This window comes from Heterodontus francisci, chromosome 7 (assembly GCF_036365525.1).
Source record: "Heterodontus francisci isolate sHetFra1 chromosome 7, sHetFra1.hap1, whole genome shotgun sequence".
Taxonomy (NCBI): Eukaryota; Metazoa; Chordata; class Chondrichthyes; order Heterodontiformes; family Heterodontidae; genus Heterodontus; species Heterodontus francisci.
In genome coordinates, this window is record NC_090377.1 from 82,922,993 (window position 1) to 82,950,380 (window position 27,388).

Genomic DNA, 27,388 nt, shown 5'->3' on the forward strand with positions numbered 1-27,388 from the left:
CACATGACTATCTGCTGGCTATCTTGGGGAGTTTTAAATCATAGTGACAGTTTTTAAACTGGCGGAAAGCAGAATGCTCCTGGACTGAAGAAGACCTCCTGTCTGTCTGCTTGCTCCCATCTCTTTCTCACGGAACTTCAAAACCCACTGAGGACACATGACCCAAGAGAGAAAAGTTTCCTACATTGAACAAGGTTTAAGAAGAATCCTGGGCCCCAAAGAAAAGCAAGACCTACCTACAATCAAGGACTCTACAGTGAGCTCGAAGACCCGTAACAAAAACCCTTCAGATATTGTCTCAAACTTTTCCACTTTATTTCTACTGCTCTTTTCTGTCCCTATCTGCATGTGTCTATTGTGTATACATGCTAGTGTGGGTGCGTCCTGTATTGGTGGGTGTTGACTGAATTAGAGTTTGAGTTTAAGTTTAACAAATTTCAATCTTTCTTCTTTAAACCTAAGAAAACCTGTGTGTGTACGGGTTTCTTTGCTTTATAATTGGAAAGCGGTGAACAAGGATTCACCAAGGCGGAGCTAAAAACATGGTATGTTTAAAATTAAATGCTGTTACAGTAAGACTCCTTCACTGTCTCTAAATTGTCAAACTGCTTATCTGACATCCAGTATGAAATGAGCAGAAATCTCCAATTAATATTGGGAAGACTGAAGTCATTGTCTTTGGTCGCCGCTCCAAACTCCATCTCCTAGCCACCGACTCCATTCCTCTCCCTGGAAACTATCTGAGGCTGAAACAGACTGTTCACAAATTCGGTGTCATAATTGATCCTGAGATCAGCTTCTGACCACATATCCACGCCATCACTAAGACTGTGTATTTCCACCTCCGTAACATGACCCGACTCTGCTCCTGCCTCAAGCACATCTGCTAAGCTCTGGAATACGCACCCTAAATCGTCTGCATCTCTACCTCTCTATCTTACTTTATGTCTTTAACCAAGCTTTTAGTTACCTACCCTAACATCTCCTTATGTGGCTTGGTGTCAAATTTTGCTTTATAAGGCTCCTGTGAAGAGTCTTGGGGCATTTTGTTATGTTAAAGGCACTATATAAATACAAGTTGTTGTTGTATCGACATCGTAAGTTAGACTTGGGCCGGAATTCTACGGTAGGTGGACGTGTCCGCCTCACCCGGGGACCTGTATCATGTGGGTCCCCGGGCTTCAAAACCAGGTAAACCAGGCGGCCTTCTTGCAGGCTGGGGTGGGAGGGGGGGAGCGAGCCATCCTAAATGGGCACTCTGGGCCCCATGGAGGGCCACTCCCAAAGCCCCAACCACCCCCACTGCACAATACTCCATCCGCCCCCCTAACTGACCCCCCCTTGCCTCACCAAGGCTGGCCGATTGTCCCCGGTGAGGCCTTAAAAACCTACCAGGTCCAGGGCCATCCTTCCTCTTGCCTCTGAAGGCTGGGTGTAGTCCCAGCAGTGGCCACTGTTCCCAGTGGCGCTGATGGAACTAAGAACTGCCAGCCCGCTGATTGGCTGGCAGTTCCATTAGGCGGGACTTCCTGCCTCAAGGAGAAAATCCCAGCCTGGCTCCCCAGGCCCGGGGGAGGCGGGCTCGCCACCCACTTTTTGGCCAGTGAGTGGGGCCTCTCGTTGAACATAAAATTCCGGTCAACGAGTCTGCAAAGGGATTGAGACATAAGGAGTCTGCAAACGGATATAAATAGGTTAACTAAGTGGGCAAAAATTTGGCAAATGGAGTATAATGTGGGAAAATGTGAACTTATCCACTTTGGCAGGAAAAATAGTAAACTAGCATTGTATTTAAATGAAGAGAGTTTGCAGAACTCTGAGCTACAGAGGGATCTGGGTGTCAGGTACCTGAATTACAAAAGGTTGGTATGCAAATACAGCAAGTGATTAGGAAGGCAAATGGAATGTTGTCATTTATTGCAAGGGGAATGGAATATAAAAGTAGGGATGTTTTGCTGCTGTTGTATCGGATATTGGTGAGACCACATCTGGAGTATTGCATATAATTTTGGTCTCCTTATTTAAGAAAGGATATAAATGCTTTAGAGGCAGTTCAGAGAAGGTTCACTCGACTGAAACCCGGGATGGGGGGTTATCTTATGAAGAAAGGTTGGACAGGTTGGGGCTGTATCCATTGGAGTTTAGAAGAATGAGAGGTAATCTTATTGAAACATATCAGATCCTGAGGGGACTTGACAGGGTGGATGGTGAAATGGTGTTTCCCTTTGTGGGAGAGACAAGAACTAGGGGACACAGTTTAAGACAGAGATGAGGAGAAATTTTTTCTCTCAGAGGTTTGTGAGTCTTTGGAACTCTCTTCCCCAGAGAATAGTGGAGGCAGGGTCATTGAATATCTTTAAGGCAGAGGTAGATAAATTCTTGACTAACAAGGGAGTCAAAAGGTATCGGATGTAGGCAGAAAAGTGGAGTTGAGGCCACAATCAGATTATCCATGATCGTATTAAATGGCGGAACAGGCTCGAAGGGGCTGAATGGCCTATTCCTGCTCCAAATTCTTATGTTCGTATGTTCATATGAACATTATCAGTAGTCTGAAAAACTGGAAAGTTCCTTCTTTAAGGCTCTTCAGGGATGGTGTTTCTGTGTTCAGAGGCCAACATTTGTCTCTCATGACTAATTTACACCCTAGCACATTTTTGAAGAGCGTCTTAATTGTATAGCATATGTCAGAGAAAGCTATTTTGAAGCAACCAATGACAATTGAAGGATCGTCCCAGTCTTCCACAGTATAGAATTTGGTCCTTGTGCTGTGTGTCTTTGGTGGCTGTAATTGGATATTTCTCAATCAAAGAGTCAATATCCTCTAGGTTTTCTCAGTATCCTCTGTTAAAATCGTTAGGTTAAGCATCCTACTAGATAAGAATCCTTCATTCTTGTATTTGGGTTTTGTGTTGAGTGGTATAAAAAACTGACATTACACAAATATAAAATTAACTTTCCAGGGAGGTTCTTCAGCAGTAGTTATGACTTAATATGCCTTTAAATCCCAGTTACACCTCATTAACAAGGCATAACCTATTTGGTATTTTTAACAGCAATATTGAAAGGTGAGGTTCTCACCAGTTCAGTGATTTTTAAGATTTCCATCGACAGGGACTTCAACAGTGCACCCTGTGGGGGAGCAGGTGATCACTAACAGCATCTTCTGGATTTCCGCAATTAGCTGCACATGTGCAGATGCCAGAAGTTGCTGTCAGCTTCACGGGGTAATGGTGTCGAACACTGGCAATTTCATTGTCATTACAACCACAAAATATGGGCCATTTTTCTAACCAGTGTTAATGACTTCAGAAAAGCACAAGGGCAAAAAAGGGAGAAAATTTCCCCCACCCCTAAATGTTATGGTAACAAAAATGCAGTATTTTGTCCCAGTCTTTCCTGTGTGCTATGTTATATAACTTACAAAACAGTCTCTTTCAAAAGAGATAATACCATCAAAATTGCTTCTGCATGCTGGGAAATTAGCTGTATTTCTTTGTATTTCATATCAGAAACAAGCAAGTAAAGGCTTTGATTACTAACAGGCATAAAGGCTTATTGTTCTCTCCAGGTTACCACTGGGCACTTGATGGGTGCAGCACATTGATTAAGGGAGGAGCATGCTCAGTTTTTTTGGCTCGGACCATTTGCGTGATCTTGGTGGATTTCTGGTGCAGGCCCATCCGCTATCCGGGTCTTGTCCTTCATTAGGGGGATGAAAGCAAGAGTGTAGCTGCAGGCCTGAGTAGTTATGCTCCTGGATGCTGACATCAGGGCCTTTGGCTGCTGTTGGAATGTGCTTGGACTGCAGGGTCTCTGTTCAGCTGTCCAATTGATGAACTCAGAGGAAAGTGAGATGGGATGCTGTGAATGGCTCTCTTTTCCTCCTTAATTGTGATATGGTCCTGCTCCCCATGCAAGCACCAAACCAGTTACATCAAATCGAGGAAGCTGTGGAAATCCTGGTATAGTGTTGTGGGGTCGGGGGAGAGGGCTGGTTTGAGAACCATGAAAATGGGTTTCACTTCCATTTGTTCTTCGTTGCACCTGGGATCTGAGCATTCAGCCAGTAACAATGAAAAGAAAAATCAGCCGCATAATGTGTGCTATAAACACTTATCATGCATCACTGGGCAATTAATCAGTCTCATAATTTATTCAGAACAGCCCTTTAAGGACAACCTTTCCTTAGTCAACTGTTGTAAATCTGAGGTGATTGTTGACTGGCCTTTGTACCTGGCCAATTGTCTTATTGTCACAGATTGGATTCTCAGTGTCTCAGTGGTATTGCTGAATACTAAACTGGAATCAAAGACTATTACAGCACAGAAGGCCATTTGGCCCCTTGTGCTTGTGCCAGCTCTTTGAAAGAGCTGTCCAACTTAATCCCACATGCCAGCTTTTTACCCATAGCCCTGAAAATTAGCCCTCTTCAAGTGCATGTCCAATTGCCTTTTTAAAGAAATATGCTTCAATCACTCTTTTAGATAGTTTGATCCAAATATTAACAGCCCTCTTTAAGAGAAAAATCTAATTTCTCCTCTAATTCTTAAATCTATGAACTTTGGTTACCCACCCATATGCCAAAGGAAACAGTTTCCCTCTGTTTGCTCTCTCAAAACCTCTCATTATTTTGAATAGATCTAAAAGGTCTCCCCTTAACCTCTCTGCTCTAAGGTAAACAATCCTAGCTTCTACAATCTTTCTGCATAAATGAAGCCCCTCATCCTTGGTATCATCTTTGTAAACCCCCTCTGTGTAATTTCCCCAGTGCCTTGACATGCTTCCTAAAGTGTGGTGCTCAGAACTGTACACATTATTCGGGTTGAGGTTTAACCAGTGATTTGTAAAAGTTTAGCATGACTTCCTGGTTTTTGTATTCAATGCCCCTATTAATTAAAAAAAAGTAGCTCATACACTTTCTTAACTGCTCTATCAACTTGCCGCTCCTCTTCAAAGATTTGTGACTATACAACCCCAGGTCCCTCTGCTTTTGCACCCCCATCAAAATAGTACAATTTAGTACTGCCTCTCCAAGTTGTTCCTCCAAAAGGGCATAAGCAAAAAAGGACATTGTCCCCATGCAAGTCTCTCCCTTAAATAGTTCCTCCTCCACCAAAGGTCATCCTCATTTCCCCCAAATCAGTATCCTTCCATAACTTTTTGAAAGAGAAATATATTTGCTTAAATTATATTTATCTAATAATTTACTGCTTGGTTACATGTAGGTTACAACTTTTTAGCTTGTGCCCTATGTCTTGGTTCTCCACCTTGTCCTATTCATTCCCCAATGGCAACCGCTGATTTTCTTCTCTTAGTCTAGTGCCCAATTTTAACTCTGCATATGTGGATGGGTTTTGGGTGAGTTAAAATCTCACCTTAGGTCAGTGGCTAAAGGCTTGTGGCCCTGTTCAAATGTCTTTTAATCATGTACAGAAGTCTTGTGACTTTGTGCAACAACTACAATTACATTAAAAAAGAGTCCATTTTGAATAAGTTGATTGGTCTGTGGAGTGTGAAACAGACAATAATCAAGCCTTGAGTCAGAACTGGTTCCACTATTTCTTTTGAGGAAGATACTCAACAGTGTTGTGGATAAAGATATTGTTACGACCAGGTCAGAAAGAGGTCTATGGTTCCCTTTCAGCCTTCACCTGGTCTTACCGCAACAGCGTTTAATTTTAAACACAGTGTGCTTTTAGCTCCCCCTTGGTGAAACCTTGTTCACCGCTCTCCAATTATAAGGCAAAGAAACCAGCACAAACTGGCTTTCTTAGGTTTAAAGAAGAAAAGTTGAAATTTATTAAACTTAAACTCTAATTCAGTTAAACCCTCGGATACATGTTGCACCCCTGTCTAGCATGCATACGCGATACACACATGCAAACAGAGACAGAAAAGAGCAGAGGAAAAATAAAGTGGAAAGGTTTGAGGCAATATCTGAAGAGTTTTTGTTACGGTTCTTCCAGCTCACTGTAGAGTCCTTGATTGAAGGTAGATCTTGCTTTTTGTTAGGGCCCAGTATTCTTCTTAAACCTTGTTCACTGGAGGAGACTTTTCTCTCTTGGGGTTCATGTGTCTTCAGTGGATTCAGAGGTTTGTGAGAAAGAGATGGGAACAGACAGGAGAGAGATCTTCTCAGTTCAGGAGCAAACAGCTTTCTGCCCAAACTGTTTATACAAATTCAAAAAAACTCAAGTTGCCCAGCAGGTTAGTCATGTGACCTGCTGGTTTGACCATGTCCGTTTGTATATTCAGCCATCTTAGTAGTCAACCTGGAATGCAAGCTCCCCCACCTTTAATCACCTTCTGGTGATTAAAAGTCCATTGTGGGTTGAATGTCAGGGAACGGCTGCTTTGTCTTTCCAAACACTGTCTGTAAATATGCAAATGTCTTTTCCAGCCATGGCTGATCTGTTTAACAAATCTTCTTCACTCCAGTAACAGTTCAAAATCAATGTTCATGACAAAATTAATGTGCCTCATTCTTGGCAGGTGGGGGCCTAGCATGACAATATGTATAAAACAAATTCAATCATTAGAATGTTCTTACACCTATCAGGATCTCTCAATCTGGAAAGATCCCTGTTTCCCATCAGTTTCCAGATTTTTAAAAGCTCTGTTATTGGAGGTACTTCGACAGAAATTTACAGTATCATTTTCCAATGTCCTCCCCTCAGTCTGAAAACATAGCAGCATATTAAATAAACAATGTGTACACAGTTAACAACCAGAGTGTGAGTTTGGTGATAGATTCTGATTTGTGGCTGTAGTTATAAGAAATAGTTAAGCTATTTGATGGAAATTACCAAATGAAGAATGCAGTAAGAATAAAATATAGAGCACAGGCTTATAAGTAGTCAGCGCTGTGGGGATGGGGAGAGGAAATGTGATGACCATTTAGACAGTCTATTTTGTTGATACAACCAAGGATGGGTCTTCAGTCCATTTAGGATTTTTCTTTAACACAGCAAAGCATAAAATAAATTTTTTTAAAAAATGAACTTTCCTGATGGCCCATTTGGTGAAAGTGCCGCAATGTTGGGAAAATATCCAAGAATGAGATCAGGTAAAGTAACATCTGTAGCTATGTGAACTTATTTGCTGGGAAGAAGAAAACCACAGTGCTAATTGCAACCATTGTCATAGCAATTATGGCTGGATCACTTTCGTTGGGTGGGCCACATCGTCCGCATGCCTGACACGAGACTCTCAAAACAAGCTTTCTACTCTGAGCTTCATCACGGCAAGTGGTTACCAGGAGGGCAGAGGAAACACTACAAAGATGTCCTTAAATCCTCCCTGAAAAAAATGTGACATATCCACTGATTCATGGGAATCTCTTGCCCGAGACCGCCAAAAATGGAGAAGAAGCATCCATGAAGGTGCCAGCCACTTCGAACAACGTCAACATGCCCAAGCAGTGACCAAATGCAAACAGCAGAAGAAGCGTTCTAAAATTCGAGCATCCCATTCACTCACCTCACCAAACACCACCTGCCCCACCTGTGGCAGAGTGTGCGGATCCAGAATTGGACTATTCAGTCACCTAAGGACCCACAACCCTGCAGTGGAAGAAAGTCATCCTTGTTCCTGAGGGGCTGCCTAAGAATTGGATCACTGCAAGCTCATATTACAAGGAAATGTTCTCTATTTTTCTTATAGAAAGGGAAATACCAGACGAATAAAAAAAGGAAAAGAATAAGAAAAAGAAATAAGAAATCAGAGAAAGAACAGAAAAGAATAAGAGAAAGAAAAAGATTGCACAATGTTTAGTGTGATAGAATGCTCTCCATTTGCCTGGATGAGTACAGCTCCAACAGGACTCAAGAAGCTCGACACCATGCAGGATAAAATAATTGGCTTGATTGGCATTGAAACTAGAGGAATCCTTGTTCATTTCTTTTCTTCCGTTTAGCAATATGCTTAAATTCAGCGGGTTGCCACGTCTGATTTGAGGTCGGCTTAAACATTCACTCCCTCCACCACCGGCACACAGTGGCAGCGATGTGTATCATCTACAAGAGGCACTGCAGCAACTGACCAAGGCTTCTTCGACAGCACCTTTCAAACCTGTGACCTCTACTACCTAAAAGGAAAAGGGTAGTAGGCATGTGGGAACACTATCTGCAAGTTCCTCTCCAAGTCACACACTATCCTAACATGAAAATATATCACCATTACTTCATCAACACTGGGCCAAAATCCTGGAACTCCCTAACTAAACATTGTGGGAACTCCCTAACTAACAGCATTTCACCACATGAACTACAGTGTTTCAAGAAGGTGGCTCACCATCTTCTTAAGGGTAATTAGGAATGGGGAATAAATGCTGATCTTGCTACCAATGCTCACATTGCATGAATGAATGGAAAAAAACAGAGATAACTGTAGTTTGCAGGAGCCATACTGAGAGAGAGAGAGAGAGAGTTAGGAAGACAGTGAGAGTGCAACCAAATAGAAAGACAGAGATAAGGAGAGAAAAACTAGAGTGGGAGACACAGAGAGACAGTTACAGGAAGAGTAACAAATGCCCTTGAGTAACACTATGGAAGATCAATCAATGCTTAGATTTGTCTTCTTGCTGTGTATTTGTTTTCCCTATGTTCTACACTAATTGTGAGAAAACAAACAAACTTTCCCAGGCTGCCATCAATATCAGCCTTGAATAGAAGGACTTTCACTGCGGGTTCTTACTTTCTCTTTGTATCTTCACTTATTGTTTATTTTTGCTGTAATTTGCATTCCTGAACCGTTACATCTATCTAGAATTATATTCTCTTATTAGTAAATAAAAAGTATCAGGAATTGCAGTGGGGATTACATCAAATGTTGAGTTTAGTAATCAATGAACTAGCAACATAATTCCTTAGGTTAATGGGCATTTTCTTTACTTGTTTTGTTTGTTTTTTTCTGGAGCTGTCTAGAATTATTCTAGTAGGCTTTCTAGGAGAAATGTGGCATCAAGTTTTTTCCACCAGCACACACTTTAATTGCAGGATTTTTTCCAGCTCCTCAGGAGCTATACGGCACCATGGATTTTTTTCCACACTAGATCCTGGCAGGATTTCTTCAGAAAGGTAGAGAAGGAGGTGAGGTGGGTGATTTCACCTTGGCAGGAAAACACCAACTGTCTTCAAACAATTCACACCACAACTAACTAAAAACAGTCCAAACCTCAAACAGAGAGTTGACCTCCTGACCTCCATAAACCTTAACCTGTGGCTTCTCTGTAACCATTTTCCCCCAAGTCACCAAGGGTTCTGCTGTTTTCTGAGCCCAAATCCCAGGTGGCCTCAGGCACAGGTGGCTTTCAAACAACATCTTGTCCTGGAATCTTTTCAGTTTTATCACAAGTCCTCAAAAAATAAAAATATTAAAAATAATGGAAGCACTTTCGTAGTACCTCCATCCTTGGAGGAATCAAATGCCATTTTTAAATGTGTTTCATCACAAAGAGTGAAAAAAACAGAAGATGAAAAATTATTAAAACACATTTACGCACTCATTCCCATTCACTCTCTACCTGTAGCGAATACAATTCAGCTTTGTACCATCTTTGCATTCTGATAACTCAAAGCAAAGTTAGATTCTAGACAAAGCATCCGCAATTACATTATTTTTTCCCTCAATGTGGATAATCTTTAAGTAATAAGATTGTAATAGTAAACTTCATCAGAAAAGTCTGGCATTACAGTTTTTGAATGTTTCCACAAAGGCTAGGGGGCTATGATCAGTATATACCAGTGTCTCTCTATAGTCGTGGTAGACATAGGCTTCAAAATGCTGAAGAGCTAGTAATAATCCCAGACTTTCTTTTTCCATGGTTGAATATCTTTTTTGGTGTCAATTTAGCTTTTTGGAGAAGTATTCTACTGGTCTTTCTATGCCCAACTCATTGTCTTGGAACACAAGTTTTATCACAAATCCCCAAAAAATAAAAATATTAAGAACAATGGATGCACTTTCGTAACAAGTTCAGGAGAATTTGAGTAGTATCAGAGCTGGTAATAGATAGAAGGATATCTTCTTTGGCCTCCTTATCTCGAGAGACAATGGGTAAGCGCCTGGAGGTGGTCAGTGGTGTGTGGAGCAGCATCTGGAGTGGCTATAAAGGCCAATTCTAGAGTGACAGACTCTTCCACAGGTGCTGCAGAAAAATTTGTTTGTTGGGGCTGTTACACAGTTGGCTCTCCCCTTGCGCTTCTGTCTTTTTTCCTGCCAACTGCTAAGTCTCCTCGACTCGCTACACTTTAGCCCCGCCTTTATGGCTGCCCGCCAGCTCTGGCGAACGCTGGCAACTGACTCCCACGACTTGTGTTCAATGTCACAGGACTTCATGTCGCGTTTGCAGACGTCTTTAAAGCGGAGACATGGACGGCCTGTGGGTCTGATACCAGTGGCGAGCTCGCTGTACAATGTGTCTTTGGGGATCCTGCCATCTTCCATGCGGCTCACATGGCCAAGCCATCTCAAGCGCCGCTGACTCAGTAGTGTGTATAAGCTGGGGATGTTGGCTGCCTCGAGGACTTCTGTGTTGGAGATACGGTCCTGCCACCTGATGCCAAGTATTCTCCGGAGGCAGCGAAGATGGAATGAATTGAGACGTCGCTCTTGGCTGACATACGTTGTCCAGGCCTCGCTGCCATAGAGCCAGGTACTGAGGACACTGAAGGATATCATTACCATAAAAATGTATGTAGTCAATATCCAGATTTCTTTGATACACATGTCAGAACCAGTTATGTCAGTCAGTGGTTCTGGAGTCAATTTTACAAATAATGCTATTTAGCGACTCTATTATTCATAACAAAATGCATTTTTCATAGGTAGGCCCACAACTCCTATGATTCAAAATTTGTACGCTTATGTATGCTGTGAACGCCACAGTACTAAATGAGTTATATCTTTTATATTTTTGCAACTGAGGTTAAATGGTGGCGTGGTGGTACTATCACTGAACTGGATAATGACAAGGGTTCAAATCCCACCATGGCAGCTGGTGGAATTTAAATTCAATTAATTATCAAAAATCTGGAATTGAAAGCTAGTCTCCGTAATGGTGCCCTGAAACTATTGTTGATTGCTGTAAAAACCCATTTGGTTCACTAATGTCCTTTAGTGAAGGAAATCTGCAGTCCTTACCTGGTCTGGCCTACATGTCACTCCAGACGCACACCAATGTGGTTGACTCTTAAATGCTTTCTGGAATGGCCTAAAATGCCACTCAGTTGTCAAGGGCAATTAGGGATGGGCAATAAATGCTGGCCTTGCCAGCGACGCCCACATCCCATGAAAGAATGAAAAAAGCTATTTCATTTTTAAAATTTATTTTCAGAATGAGGATGTCAGTGACAAGGCTGGTGCTTATTGCCCATTTGTAATTACACTTGAGAAGTTTACGTTGACTATTCTTGAACTGCTGCAGTCTGTGAGGTGAATGTTTGTAGGTAGTGAGTTCCAGGAGTTTTGCCCAGTGACAATGAATAAACAATGATATATGTCCAAGCTAGGATGGTTTGTGACTTGATGGTGATGGTATTTCCATGCACCTGTTGGTCTTTTTCTTCCAGGCAAAGGAAATTATGGGTTTGGGAGCTGCTGCTGAAGAAGCCTTGGCGCATGGCTGCAGTGCATCCTGTAGATAGCACCATACCTCCTTCACAGGGTAACTAGAAATGGACAATAAATGTCAGTTTTGTCAGAAAACACCACCACTCCCCCACCATGTTGAGTCCAACATCCTCCATGACGCCAAAACATACAATTGGCAAAGGAGAGCAAGAAATTGGTGAAACAGGGAAATTCTCCACAAATTATACCATTCCTTTGGGTTCCAAAGCAGAATTCACAGTATAAATGGGCACTAAGTCGGCAAAAATGTTGATAATCAATTTTGCCATTCTGGTTGAACAATATGAATTGCAGCCTTTCAAGTGATCGGTTTCATATTTTTTGATATTTGGCTTGCATATTGAATAGTTTGGTCCCAAGAAGAGCCAATACATGTCTGCAAGCTTCACATGTAACCAGCATTTCAAAGCTAGGAGAGAATCCCTGATGCAATTAACATGTGATGACTTCCCTTTGGGAGCTGATTAATTAAACCCCAAAAAGGTATATTTCCCTTGGCAGCACTTGGGTATTGCTACTGGGATGACTGGCCTACTGATTTTCTTTGCTTCTTATGCAGAAGTTTGGGGTCTCCTCCCACAGTAAGGGTACATTTAGTTGATGCAAACTGGTGTTGGCTTTGCCAACAATCCAAAAGTGGCAGCAAGATTCAAAAGACTATCAAATGCAGTCAAGTCTTGAGGTGTGAGACCCACTCCATGAGGTCATCACAGATTAATTTGAGTTCTCAAAGAATCCACGATATTCTGAATTTATAAAATCTGAGATATAAAAAAAACCTCATTGCATAATGGAACTAGTATTGATAGTAGAGGCTGTAGTGTATCTTAGCAGGGAAGATAAATTCAAAGGGGAAAGCCATGTGTGTGCTGCTTGTGGCACTTGCTTCAGGGCAATTACAAAGGATCTAGATGCCAGCCTTCCAGCAGGCTGTGAATGTGCATTCCTTTGTCAGAACTGTTGATAAAAGAAAAAAGGGAGGTCAATTAAAGGAACAGGAAAAGGAGAAACATTGCTATGAGAAATACCAAAATGGAAAAAGCCATTAAAAAACACTTACTGTTGTTGACTGTGGGACAGACAATCACACTATACTCTCCATTGTATAGTTATAGCAATTAAAAACAGGCAGGCGTATATTTCACCTAACCTGCTCAGCAGGAAACTGATGTGATCAGATTGGCCACCATTTTACATGTTGTCCGATTTTACTTTTCGATTGATTTGGGTGTAAAATGGGGGTTTGATCTGAGCACATCAACTGCTTGTTAAGTGAGTTAGGTTAAAATGACCCCCCCGCCCCCCACTGTCTTCATGAAAAAATGTTTGTCACACCTTTTTGTTTGACAGAAACATCAACAGCAGGAGACATTTATTTGGTCAGGGTGATTAAAATGCTTTCAGTGTTGTTGTATGCATCTGATCTGTTATTTTGTAATCTGAATTTAGCTCAGAGAATGAACTACAGTGAGATTATTCCATAAGGGCCATTTTCTGGTTTTGCCTGTGGTCATACTTAGAACAGTGATCACATGAACCATTTGGCTATCAGCCATTGATTCCTAGAAGGATAAAAGTAATGTTTTGTGATATAACCTTGATTCACAGCAGATTATTATATGGGGATACAATTGATCTTATGTGATTTCCTTCTGGGTTTAGATCTCATTGCTTTTATTACCCCATCCTATATAACTGATGTCCCCAATTTCTTCTGAACCTTTTATGTTAATATGAGCAAGCTAAGTAATTAAATTTATTAGGGAAAGAATCTAGCTCGTCCTTTAATGGGCGACACTCTGACATACAAAGCGGCACAGTGGCGCAGCGGTTAGCATCGCAGCCTCACAGCTCCAGCGACCCGGGTTCAATTCTGGGTACTGCCTGTGTGGAGTTTGCAAGTTCTCCCTGTGTCTGTGTGGGTTTTCTCCGGGTGCTCCGGTTTCCTCCCACAAGCCAAAAGACTTGCAGGTTGGTAGGTAAATTGGCCGTTATAAATTGCCCCTAGTGTAGGTAGGTGGTAGGGAAATATAGGGACAGGTGGGGATGTGGTAGGAATATGGGAATAGTGTAGGATTAGTATATATGGGTGGTTGATGGTCAGCACAGACTCGGTGGGCTGAAGGGCCTGTTTCAGTGCTGTATCTCTAAACTAAACTAAGAGCAAGACAAATTCATTATTCATTTCTTCCAGTATTATTGTGTGTCTATCCATCCATGTCAGGAGGATCTATAATTGTTTTGGCTTTGTTTTTTTCAGCAATTTGGCAAGGACTTATCTCCTGTGTTCTGGTGAAATGTCACAGACCTGAAACGTTAACTCAGTTTTTCTCTCCACAGATGCTTCCTGACCTGTTGAGTATTTCTAGCATTTTCAGTTTTGATTTCAAGTTGCCAGCATCCGCAGCATTTTGCAGTTGTATTATGTGAAGTTATCTCCTCTTGATAAAATCAAACTCCTGATCCATATAAAGCAAACTTTGTTTTGCTAGTAATTTGTTTTATTCATGTTTTAGGGACACAGGCTTGGTTAAATTCTTTCAACCGTTAGTTGCTGCATTCACATTCTCTGTTGTTTTAATTTGGCATTGAAAAAGAATAGATTCCTCTTTCTTTGAAAAAGGTGCTGAATGCCCTTTGTCAAAAATCCTAAGAACTCCCAAACAAATTGGCACCTGTCCTCAATATTGTAATGTCAAGTTTGTACAGTATAATTGTATGACCAGGAATGACAGAAAACCAATCACAATACACCTGTAAGAATAATCCCTTAGCTTTTCACAAGCAGCTAAACAGACATTTATGTATCTAAAATTATTAGAGATTTGGAGTATGCAATGCTTTAAAGAAAACCCTGATTTACTTGCAAATATCAGTAAGTTATATGAATTCCTGTAGAACACAAAAGGGATGAATGGGTCATTAATTTCTAGATGAATAAACTCTCATTAGGATTAAATAGATTTTGGTGAAAGAAAATATGCATTTTTGCACATCATGAGATTTTATATCTTTATATGATGAAAAATTGGTGTTTAACACTTTAATATAGACAGCTTTCAAAGGATAGTGCTATAAATTAAATCAAGGAAGGCATGCAGCACACTCTCCTATGACACTAAATGGACCAATAAGACAAAATCAAGTGAAATAAGCATGGAAAAAGTCTCTACAAAGCCTGTCGGGATAAAAGTGAGTTTGACCGTAAGGAAGCATTAAAAGAATGTAACAGAGGGCAAATTAGGAACTAGAAATGAGCCCAATGCAATGGTAAGTAAATCTCCCAGTTTTATAACAGTAAGAAAGTTGTCAAAGAAGAATTAATATCTCTTAAAGATGCAATTGAGCTTAAAGCTGAGGATGAATTAAAATGATTAACATACTACATGATTACTTCCTGGAAGTATTCACTAGAGAAGAAGCAAATAGCATCCCACTGATCATAGAAGGTTCTACAACTAAACTTAATAGCATTCAGAGCAGTTGCAATAACGTCTGATAGACATAAAGGGCTCAATATCTTTAAATTTCCAGCGACTGATGCCATATACTCCAAGGTGCCAAGTGAGACTAAGAACAAAATCTTTGAAATGCTGACAATAACCATGAGGGAATCAATGAAAATGGGCGCATCCCATGGGATTTAAACATGCATAAACATGTTATCTACTCTCAAGAAAGGTAATAAAAGAAACCCATTAGTTTTACATCAATAGCTGTCAAAATAATGGAATGGATCATTAGGAAAAATTGAGGCATGCCTATATGAAAATAATCCGTTAAGTGGCAGTAAACAAGGTTTCAGAATTCACAGACCCTTGTCTGACTAGCCTCCTTGATTTTTTTGAGGAAGTAACATCCAAAATGGATATTGGAAAGGTCTATGACATAGATACCTAGATTTTCTACTGCTTGTTATCGTGGCATAAACTGGGTGGCCATTAGTAAAATCAAAGTGCTGGAATTCTGCCCCACTGGAATGCTGCTGATTTGTGCAGTGGTACAGTTTCTAGAAGGTTAGGACCAATGGCATTGAAATTACTTGCCTTAAGCAGGCAGACACTTCATTTACATATTAAACTGGAGATGATGAGGGGTGGGGCCGAGAAATTGGGCTTGTTAGCACCTATTTTTTGGGCACTAAGAGTGCACTTAGAGCTCCAAAATGGGGCCATGGCACATGCCCACACTTGTGGGATAAATCGTGCAAGATGCCATATTGGTGAAGTCATTACCAACACACGGTGAATGTTCACTAAAATATGCAGAGCAGGCAGATCATGAGGTCAATCTGTGTGCATTGCACGCTGATTGATGTCGCGACCAGCAGAACGCTCAGCAGCAGGATGGACTCCCCAGAAGAGCTATTTAAAGGGATCATCAACCAGCTACAGGTCAGTTGCTGGTTGACCAAAAAGGGAATTTACACATGGAGGCAGTGGGCATGGCTAAGGTACTAAATGAGCACTTTGTATCTGTCTTTACCAAGGAAGAAGATGCTGTTAAAGTCATAGTGAAAGAGGAGGTAGTTGAGACACAAGATGGGCTAAAAATTGATAAAGAGGAGATATTAGAAAGGCTGGCTGTTCTTAAAGTTGATAAGTCACCAGTACTGAATCAGATTCATCAGAGGATACTGAGGGAAGTAAGGGTGAACTGGACATAATCTTCCAATCCTCCTTCCTATTGGCATAAAGGGATATGGTCATAGTGTGGGAAAAAGGCATTGAAGTGAATGATCAGCCATGATTGTATTGAATGGCGGAGCAGGCTCGATGGGCTGAATAGCCTACTCCTGCTCATATGTTCCTAAGTTCCTTCGATACAGGGGTGATGCCAGAGGATTGGAGAATTGCAAATGTTGCATCCTTGTTCAAAAAAGGGTGTAAGGATAAGTTCAACAACTACAGGTCAGCCAGTGGTGGGAAAGCTTTTACAAATGGCAATCCGGGACAAAATTAACAGTCACTTGGACAATGTGGATTAATTAAGGAAAGCCATTTTTATTAAGGTCAAATCACGTTTAACTAATTTGATTGAGTTTTTGATGAAGCAACAGGGAGGGTTGATAAGGGTAATGCTTTTGATGTGGTGTCCACGGACTTTCAAAGGCATTTGATAAGGTGCCACATAACAGGCTTGTCAGAAAAGTTGAATCCCATGAAATAAAAGGGACAGTGGCAGCATGGATACAAAGTTAGCTGAGTGACAGGAAACAGAGAGTAGTGGTGAATGGTTGTTTTTCAGACTGGAGGCAGGTATATGGTGGGGTTCCCCAGAGATCGGTATTAGGATCACTGCTTTCCTTGATTTATATTAATGGATTAGACTTTGTGTGCAGGGCACAATATCAAAATTTGCAGATGACACAACACTTGGAAGTATTGTGAACTGTGAGGAGGATACTGATAGACTTCAAGAGGACATAGACAGGCTGGTGGAATGGGCAGACACATGGCAGATGAAATTTAATGCAGGCAAGTGTGAAATGATACTTTTTACCTCTAGGCAACAGAGATCATAACATGATCGAATTTCACATTCAGTTTAAGGGTGAGAAATTTGCTTCTAAGACTAGTGTCTTAAACTTAAATAAAGGCAATTATTTTTATTCTTTCATGGGAAGTGGCATTGCTGGCATGGCCAGCATTTGTAGCCATTCCCTAGTTGCCCTTGACAACTAAATGGCTTGCTGGGCCATTTCAGGGGGCAGTTAAGAGTCAACCACATTGCTGTGGGTCTGTAGTGACATGTAGGCCAGACCAGGTAAAGACGGCAGATTTCCTTCCCCAAAGAACATCAGTGAACCAGATTGGTTTTTACAACTATCAATGATAGTTTCATGGCACCATTACTGAGAATCACTTTTAATTCGAGATTTTTATTGATTAATTGAGTTTAAATTCCATCAGCTGCCGTGGTGGGATTTGAACCATGTCCCCAGGGCATTAGCCAGGGTCTCTGGATTACTAGTTCAGCAATATTACCACTATGTCATCGTCATCCCCCATATTACAAGGCTGTGAGGACAGAGCTGGCTAAAGTGAGCTGGAAAAATAGATTAAAAGGTGGGACTGTAGAGAAGCAGTAGCAGACATTTAAAGAGATATTTCATAATTCTCAGCAAAGATATGTTCCATTGAGAAAGAAAGACTCAATGAGAAGGATGCAGCATCCATGGCTAACTAAGGAAGTTAAGGATAGTATCAAATTGATTGAAAAAGTACAATACTGCAAATATTAGTGGTAGGTCAGAAGATTAGACAGATTTAGAAACCAGCAAAGAATGACTAAAAAATAATGAGGGAGAAGTTCAAGTATGAGAGAAATCTGGCTAGAAATATACAAACAGATAGTAAGAATTTTTACTAGTATTTAAAAAGGAAAAGAGTAACTAAAGTAAGAGTTGGTCCCTTAGAACATAAGAACATAAGAACTAGGAGCAGGAGGAGGCGATTCAGCCCCTCGAGCCTGCTCCGCCATTCAATACGATCATGGCTGATCTCATCTCGGCCTCAGCTCCACTTTCCTGCCCATTCTCCATAACCCTTCAACCCATTTCTAATTAAAAATCTGTCTATCTCCTCCTTAAATTTACTCAATGTCCCGGCATCCACCACACTCTGAGGTAGTGAATTCCACAGACTCACAACCCTTTGAGAGAAGTAATTTCTCCTCATCTCTGTTTTAAATCTGCTACCCCTTATCCTAAAACTATGACCTCTCGTCTTAGATTGCCCCACCAGAGGAAACATCCTCTCTACGTCTACTTTGTCAATCCCCTTAATCATCATATATACCTCAATTAGATCTCCTCTCATTCTTCTAAACTCCAGAGAGTAAAGGCCTAAACTGCTCAAACTCTCTTCATAAGACAAACCTCTCATCTCTGGAATCAATCTAGTGAACCTCCTCTGAACTGCCTCCAATACAACTACATCCCTCCTCAAGTAAGGGGACCAAAACAGTACGCAATACTCCAGGTATGATCTCACTAATGCCATGTACAGTTGCAGCAACACTTCTCTACTTTTATACTCTATTCCTTTAGCAATAAATGCCAAAATTCCATTTGCCTTCCTTATTACCTGCTGCATCTGCATACTAGTTTTCTGCGATTCATGCATGAGGACACCCAGATCCCTCTGCACTGAAGCACTCTGCAGTTTCTCTCCATTTAAATAATAATTTGCCTTTCTATTCTTCCAACCAAAATGGATAACCTCACACTTATCCACGTTAAACTCGATCTGCCAAATTTTGGCCCATTCACCTACCCTAACCATATCCATTTGTAAATTTCTTATTTCTTTATTGCAACTTACTATCCCACCTATTTTAGTGTCATCTGCAAATTTGGCTATAGTACCTTCTATCTCTGCATCCAAGTCATTAATATAGATTGTAAATACTTGGAGCCCAAGGACCGAACCCTGTGGCACCCCACTAGTTACATCTTGCCAACCAGAAAAGGACACATTTATCCCAACTCTCTGTTTTCTGTTGGTTAGCCAATCCTCCATCCAAGTTAATAAATTGCCCCAACCCCATGTGATCTTACCTTGTGTATTAACCTTTTGTGCGGCACCTTATCAAATGTCTTCTGCAAGTCTAGATATACGACATCTACAGGATCCCCATTATCCACTTTACTTGTTACATCTTCGAAGAACTCTAGCAAATTAGTCAAACATGATTTACCCTTCATAAAACCATGCTGACTCTGATGGATTGCATTTTGACTTTCTAAATGTCCTGTTGTTACTTCCTTAATAATGGATTCTAACAATTTCCCTATGACAGATGTTAAACTAACTGGTCTACAGTTTCCTACTTTCTGCCTCCCTCCCTTTTTGAATAAGGGTGTTATATTAGCATTTTTCCAATCCACTGGAACCTTTCTTGCATCCAGGAAATTTTGGAATATTATAACCAATGGATCCACTATCTCCGCTGCCACTTCCTTTAAGACCCTAGGATGTAGGCCATCAGGCCCTGGGGACTTGTCTGCCTTCAATCCCAATAGTTTGCTCAGTACTTTTTCCCTAGTGATGATGATTGTTCTAAGTTCCTCCCTTTCTATAACCTCTGCATTTCCTGTTACTACCAGGATGGTACTCCACCATGAAAACTGAAGCAAAATACTGATATAGTGTCTCCGCCATTTCTGTGTTCCCCACCATTAACTCCCCAGTCATATCCTCCAAGGGACCAATATTCACTTTAGCTACTCTCTTCCCTGTTACATACTTATAGGAGCTTTTGCTATCCGTTTTTATATTTTGTGCTAGTTTTCTTTCATAATTTACCTTTGCTCTTTTTATTACTTTTTTTTAGCAACCCTTCATTGATCTTTAAAAGTTACCCAATCTTCCAGCCTGCCACTGGCCTTTGCAATATGGTATACCTTAGTTTTTGTCTTGATGTTATTCTTAACTTCCTTGCTTAGCCATGAATGTTTTATCTCCCTCTTAGAATCTTTCTTCCTCTCTGGAATATATTTTAGTTGGGAGGACTTGACTATCTCCTTAAGCATCTGCCACTGCTCATCAACTGTCCTACCTTTTAGTCTTCCTGCCCAGTCCACTAGGGCCAAATCTGTCCTCATACCTATGTAATTACCTTTGTTTAACTCCAGAACACTAGTGTGGGACTCCAGTTTCTCGCCCTCAAACTGAATTTGAAATTCTAGCATGCTATGACCACTCTTCCCTAGAGGATCCTTAACTATGAGATCATTAATTAATCCCACCTCATTACACAATACCAAATCTAGAATAGCCTGCTCCCTGGTTGGTTCCACAACATATTGCTCCAAAAATAATCTCAAATACATTCAATGAAATCTCCCTCGAGGCCACTCTTGCCAATTTGATTAATATTAAAATCACCCATGATTATTGCCGTACCTTTCTTACAAGCCCCCAGTATTTCCTGGTTTATACTGTGCCCCACTGCGGAACTACTGTTTGGGGACCTATAGGTTACTCCCACTAGGGACTTCTTTCCCTTGCTATTTATTATTTCTACCTAGACTGATTCTACGTCTTGATCTCCAGTGCCTATATCATTAGAGAATTAATAATGGAAACAAGGAAATGGCAGAAGCGTTGAGCAGACATTTTGTGTCTGTCTTCATTGTCGAAGACAGAAAATAATCCCAAGAGGTAAAAGGGAGGTTGGAACTTAAAACAATCACAATCACAAGGGAAAAGCTACTGGGAAAACTATTAGAACTGAAGGCTGACAAGTCCCATGGACCTGATGGCTTGCATACTAGGGTGTTAAAAGAAGTTGCTGCAGAGATAGTATATGCATTGGTTGTGATCTTCCAAAATTCCCTAGATTCTGGAAAGGTCCCAGCAGATTGGAAAATCGCAAATATAACATCTCTATTCAAGAAAGGAGGGAGACAGAAATGAGGAAACTATAGGTCAGTTAGCCTAATATCTGTCATAGGGAAAATGCTAGAATCTATCATTAAGGAGATAATAGCAGGACGTTTAGAAAATCATAATTCAAACATGGTTTTGTGAAAGCGAAATGATGTTTGACTAATTTATCAGAGTTCTTTGAAGAAGTAACAAGCAAGGTGGATAAAGGGGACCCTGTAGATGTGTACTTGGATTTCCAAAAGGCATTCGATAAGGTGCCACATCAAAGCTAACTGCACAAAATAAGAGTTCATGGTGTCGGGGATAACATATTAGCATGGATAGAGAATTGGTTAGCTAATAGGAAGCAGAGAGTAGGGATAAATAGGTCATTTTCAGGTTGGCAAGCCGTTACTAGTGGAGTGCCACAGGGATCAGTGCTGGGGCCTCAACTATTTACAATCTATATTAATAATTTGGATGAAGGAACTGAATATATGGTAGCTAAATTTGCTGATGATACAAAGATGGGTAGGAAAGTAAGCTGTCAAGAGGATATAAAGAGTCTACAAAAGGATTTAGATAGGCTAAATGAGTGGGCAAAAATTTGGCAGATGAATATAATGTGGGAAAATGTGAACTTGTCGACTTTGGCAGAAAGAATAGAAAAGCAGTACATTATTTGAATGGAGGGAGACAGCAGAACTCTACGGTACACAGGGATCTGGGTGTCCTGTTTCACAAATTACAAAAAGTTAGCATGCAGGTACAGCAAGTGATTTGGAAGGCAAATGGAATGTTGGTCTTTATTGCAAGGGGAATCAAGTATAAGAGTAGGGAAGTGTTGCTACAGCTGTACAGGGCCTTAGTCAGACCACATCTGGAGTACTGCGTACAGTTTTACTTAAGAAAGGATATATTTGCATTGGAAGCAGTTCAGAGAAGGTTCATTCGACTGATTCCTGAGATGAAGGTGTTATTTTATGAGGAGGATTTGAGCAGTTTGGGCTATACCCATTGGAGTTTAGAAGAATGAGAGGTGATTTTATTGAAACATAAGATCCTGAGGGGACTTGACAGGATGGATGCTGAGAGGATGTTTTCCCTTGTGGGCGAATCTAGAACTATGGGACACAGTTTAAAAAGTAGGAGTCTTCCATTTCAGATTGAGATGAGGAGAATTTTTTTCTTTCAGGTGGTTTTTAGGTCTGTGGAATTCTCTTCCCCAGAAAGCAGTGGAGGCTGGGTCATTAAATATATTCAAGGCTGAGTTAGATAGGTTTTTTGATAGAGAAGGGAGTCAAGGGTTATGGGGGGAAGACAGGAAAGTGGAGTTGAGGCCACAATCAGATCAGCCGTGATCTTATCAAATGGTGGAGCAGGTGCGAGGGACTGAATGGCCTACCCCTGCTCCTAATACTTGTGTTTTTGTGTCCTTGTGGTAGGAAGAAAGAGGAAAGGTAATATAAAAAAAAGGATACAATCCTAAAGTGGGTGCAGAACCAGAGGGACCCAGGGGTATATGGGCACAAATCTTTGAAGGTGAAAGGGCAAGTTGAGAAAGCAGTTAATAAGGCATAAGGGATCCTGGGCTGTTTCCATTGAGGCATTGAGGCACAGAGTAGAGAGGCATAAAAGCAAGGAAGTTATGGTGAACTTTTATAAAACACCTGTTTGGTCTCAACTGGAGTATCGGGCTGAATTTTATCAGCTCCTCGCGGGTCCTGGCGGCGGGACTGGATGTGGGTGGCATTGCCACTCATCATGTGCGGCTGGCTGATTGCGATCATGTGGCAGCTGGCCAATTTGAATGCAGGAAGTGCAGAGACCGTCCCATTGGAGGACAGGGGCAGGCAGTGAGAAGCCAATGGCGTCATCAGCAGAGATGAACGCAGGTGCTGGCACCATATTTAATGTGCTGCCAGCCCTGCTTATACTATAGCTTCACTGAGTGACAATGCTGCAGTTTTGCCTTTGCTGCTGTTTTGTCTTTGCGCTGCTGTGCTGCTGACCCCCGCTAGCTGGAGTCCCTGTGCTGCTGTACTGCTGATCCCCCTGCTGGAATCCCTGTGCCGCTGTGCTGTTGACCAAATCCTCATCAGGCCAGGAGCTGACCGGAAGCCAAGAGGAACTATGTCAGGTGGAAGACACCAGGTGGCGCCATGGTTCAGCGATGGCTTCCTGCGGATTCTCTTCCAGTCTGGGAGGGAAAGGCAGGAGCTCCTGTTCCCAAGGGACGTCAGAAAGAGACCCTAAAATAAAAGCAAAATACCACGGATGCTGGAAATCCGAAATAATAACAGAAAGTGCTGGAAATACTCAGCAAGTCTGGCACCATCAGTGGAGAGAGAAACAGAGTTAACATTTCAAGTCGGATATGATTCTTCTAGACTCTTCTATGACTCTCCTGGCCCTGCCTCCCTCTGAGCCGCTACTGCGCAGCACGGGGATCTACAAAGAGTGGGTGTATCAGACCCATTCCAGCTGGTCACCCCCCCCCCCCCCCCACCATCCTGTGTGCTGTCCCTGGAGAGACAACCTTGCCTTTGGAGCCTTCCCCTTGCTACTCCCCTCTGATCACAGGCTAACACCCATCTGTGCCCACCCGTGCTGTGAGGGCTGCACCCCCTTTGCACCCACCTTGCTGTGAGGGCTACACCCCCTTTGCACCCACCCTTGCCTCACGGGCTGCACCACTGTCGGGCAATGGCCACCACACCCTCCTATTCCCCTTCTCGGATTCCTGCAAGACTCTCCGTTGCTGCCTTCCTGTGGCAGCATTGAGGCTCATTGCCGCCACCTTTAAATGGCCAGGGATCTGAAGACATGCAATCTCCAAGCGCCGTTCACTAAGTAGGAAACCCTCCCATTACATTGAGTCAGGCTTCTGCAAATATATGCTAAATACCTTTTCAGCAATTATAATTGCAGTTCTGCCTCGTCATAGCGGCAACGCCGCCTTGAACCTTTCTTGCTGCTGACAAAATCCAGAACTGACGTCACAATGTTGGGTTTCCAGATGAGCACCACCTGTTGTGTATTCAAAGTGTAAATCTACATTAGGTCTTTACTGGGAGCAGCCATATTGAAACTTTATTTACACCTCCCAACAGAGAGGGCAGCAGAGAGGTTGTATAGCAGTATACAAATGCTTAGCTATCACAATACAATCAGCCAGTTCAATACAGTACACTACAGCTCCCCTCCCAATTTTTTAGCTTCCCACACCTCCAATCCTGCTCCTGCTGGCCAGATAAAATCCAGCCCATCGCGTCCAATTCTGGGCACTTTAGGAAGGATGTGAAGGCATTGGAGAGGGTGCAGAAATGATTTACGATGCTGGTTTTGGAGATGGGATTGGCAAAATTGGGACTGTTCTCTTTAGAGAAGAGAAGGTTAAGAGGATTTCTGATGAAAGATCACAGATCTGAAACATTAACTCTGCTTCTCTCTCCACAGATGCTGCCTGACCTGCTGAGTATTTCCAGCACTTTCTGTTTTTATTTCAGATTTCCAGCATCTGCAGTATTTTGTTTTTATATAAGGTTAAAAGGAGATTTGATAGAGGTGTTTAAAATCATGAGCGAACTGACCAGAGTAGATAGGGAGAAGCTGTTCCCAGTGGCAGAAGGATCGAGAACTGAGGACACCAATTTAAGGTGATTGGCAAAAGAACCAGAGACTAGGATTCAGTTAGAAATGAAAAAACTTGAATTGGAAGACGGAGAAAGAGAGGGAATTTAGGTTAAAAGAGATGGAACTAAGACAAAAGGGTCAGGAAGAATCTGAATTTAGATCAGGACCCAGCGAAAAGTTGTTTAAATTTATATAGGCTCTTCCTAAGTTTGAGGAAAGATACGTAGAGGCATTTTTCATATCTTTTGAAAAATAGCCCAACAGATGAAATGGCCGAAAGAAAGCTGGACATTGCTTATTCAGGGCAGGCTGGTAGGCAGAGCTCATGAAGCTTATGCCATGTTTTCTGAAGAGGCTTCTGCAGATTATGAGATGGCAAAAATGGCTATTCTCGCTGCGTGTGAGTTAGTCCCTGAAGCTTATCGTCAGAAGTTTAGGAACTTATGGAGTTTGGCTGGGCAGACATATTTAGAATTTGAGAGGATGAAGCAAATTACTTTTGACCGATGGATACGGACACTAAAGATAGAAACCACACATGAGAACCTTCGAGAAGTGATTCTCTTGGAAGAGTTTAAAAACTCCATTCCTTCAGTCGTGAGAACTCAGATAGATAACCTGAAAGTTTTGAAAGCTAGGCAAGCAGCAGAGATTGCTGATGATTTTGAGCTTGTGAATAAGTCAATCTATTTTGCCCATCACCCCCATCAACACGAGAAGGATAGAAAATGGGAGAGTAAAAGGAAGGCATGTAGCCAGGGATAAGAAGGAATTGCTGGGAATGCCCCAGGATCACCTCCTCAGGTCAGAAAGGAAGGTTCTGAGGGTATCAGTGAGGTTCACAAGCCATTGCAACAAAACGGGTCATCTTCTTTCAGAATGCTGGAAATTGCAAGGTAAACCGATAGAACTTGTTGGGGTATGCAAAGCTAGTGCAGAGGAAAAGACTCTGACTTTTTTTTTATTATTCATACATGGGATGAGGGCGTCACCGGCCAGGCCAGCATTTGTTGCCCATTCCTAATTGCACTTGAGAAGGTGGTGGTGAGCTGCCTTCTTGAACTGCTGCAGTCCATGTGGGGTAGGGACACCCAAAGTGCTGTTAGGAAGGGAGTTCCAGGATTTTGACCCAGCGACAGTGAAGGAACAGTGATATAGTTCCAAGTAAGGATGGTGTGTGACTTGGAGGGGAACTTGCAGGTAGTGGTGTTCCCATGCATTTGCTGCCCTTGTCCTTTGAGTTGGTAGAGGTCGTGGGTTTGGAAGGTGCTTTCTAAGGAGCTTTGGTGCGTTGCTGCAGTGCATGTTGTAGATGGTACACACTGCTGCCACCGTGCGTCGGTGGTGGATGGAGTGAATGTTTGTGGATGGGGTGCCAATCAAGCAGGCTGCTTTGTCCTGGATGGTGTCGAGCTTCTTGAGTGTTGTTGGAGCTGCACCCATCTAGGCAAGTGGTGAGTATTCCATCACACTCCTGACTTGTGCCTTGTAGATGGTGGACAGGCTTTGGGGAGTCAGGAGGTGAGTTATTCACCGCAGGATTCCTAGCCGCTGACCTGCTCTTGTAGCCACGGTATTTATATGGCTATTCCAGTTCAGTTTCTGGTCAATGTTAGCCCCTAGGATGTTGATAGTGGGGGATTCAGTGATGGCAATGCCATTGAATGTCAAGGGAGATGGTTAGATTCTCTCTTGTTGGAGATGGTCATTGCCTGGCACTTGTGCGGCGCGAATGTTACTTGCCACTTATCAGCCCAAGCCTGCGTATTTTCCAGGTTTTGTTGCATTTCTACACGGACTGCTTCAGTATCCGAGGAGTCACAAATGGTGCTGTACATTGTGCAATCATCAGCGAACATCCCCACTTCTGACCTTATGATTGAAGGAAGGTCATTGATGAAGCAGCTGAAGATGGTTGTGCCTAGGACACTACCCTGAGGAACTCCTGTACTGATGTCCTGGAGCTCAGATGATTGACCTCCAACAACCAGGGACCCGGGTTCAATTCTGGGTACTGTCTGTGCGGAGTTTGCAAGTTCTCCCTGTGACCGTGTGGGTTTTCGCCGGGTACTCCGGTTTCCTCCCACAGCCAAAGACTTGCAGATAGGTGAACTGGCTATTGTAAATTGTCCCTTGTGTAGGTAGGTGCTAGGGAATATGGGATTACTGTAGGGTTAGTATAAATGGGTGGTTGTTGTCGGCACAGACTCGGTGGGCCGAAGGGCCTGTTTCAGTGCTGTATCTCTAAATAAAATAAAAATAAACCACAACCTCTTCCTTTGCACTAGGTATGACTCCAACCAGCAGAGAGTTTTCCCCTGATTCCCATTGACTTCAGTTTTGCTGGGGCTCCTTGATGCCATACTCAGTCAAATGCTGCCTTGATGTCAAGGGCAGTCACTCTCACCTCACCTCTTGAGTTCAGCTCTTTTGTCCATGTTTGAACCAAGGTTGTAATGAGGTCAGGAGCTGAGTGGCCCTGACGGAACCCAAACTGAGTGTCACTGAGCAGGTTATTGCTAAGCAGGTGCTGCTTGATGGCACTGTTGATGACACCTTTCATCACTTTACTGATGATTGAGAGTAGGCTGATGGGGCGGTAATTGGCCAGGTTGGACTTGTCCTGCTTTTTGTGCACAGGACATACCTGGGCAATTTTCCACATTGTAGGGTAGATGCCAGTGTTGTAGCTGTATTGGAACAGCTTGGCCAGGGGCACGGCATGTTCTGGAGCACAGGTCTTC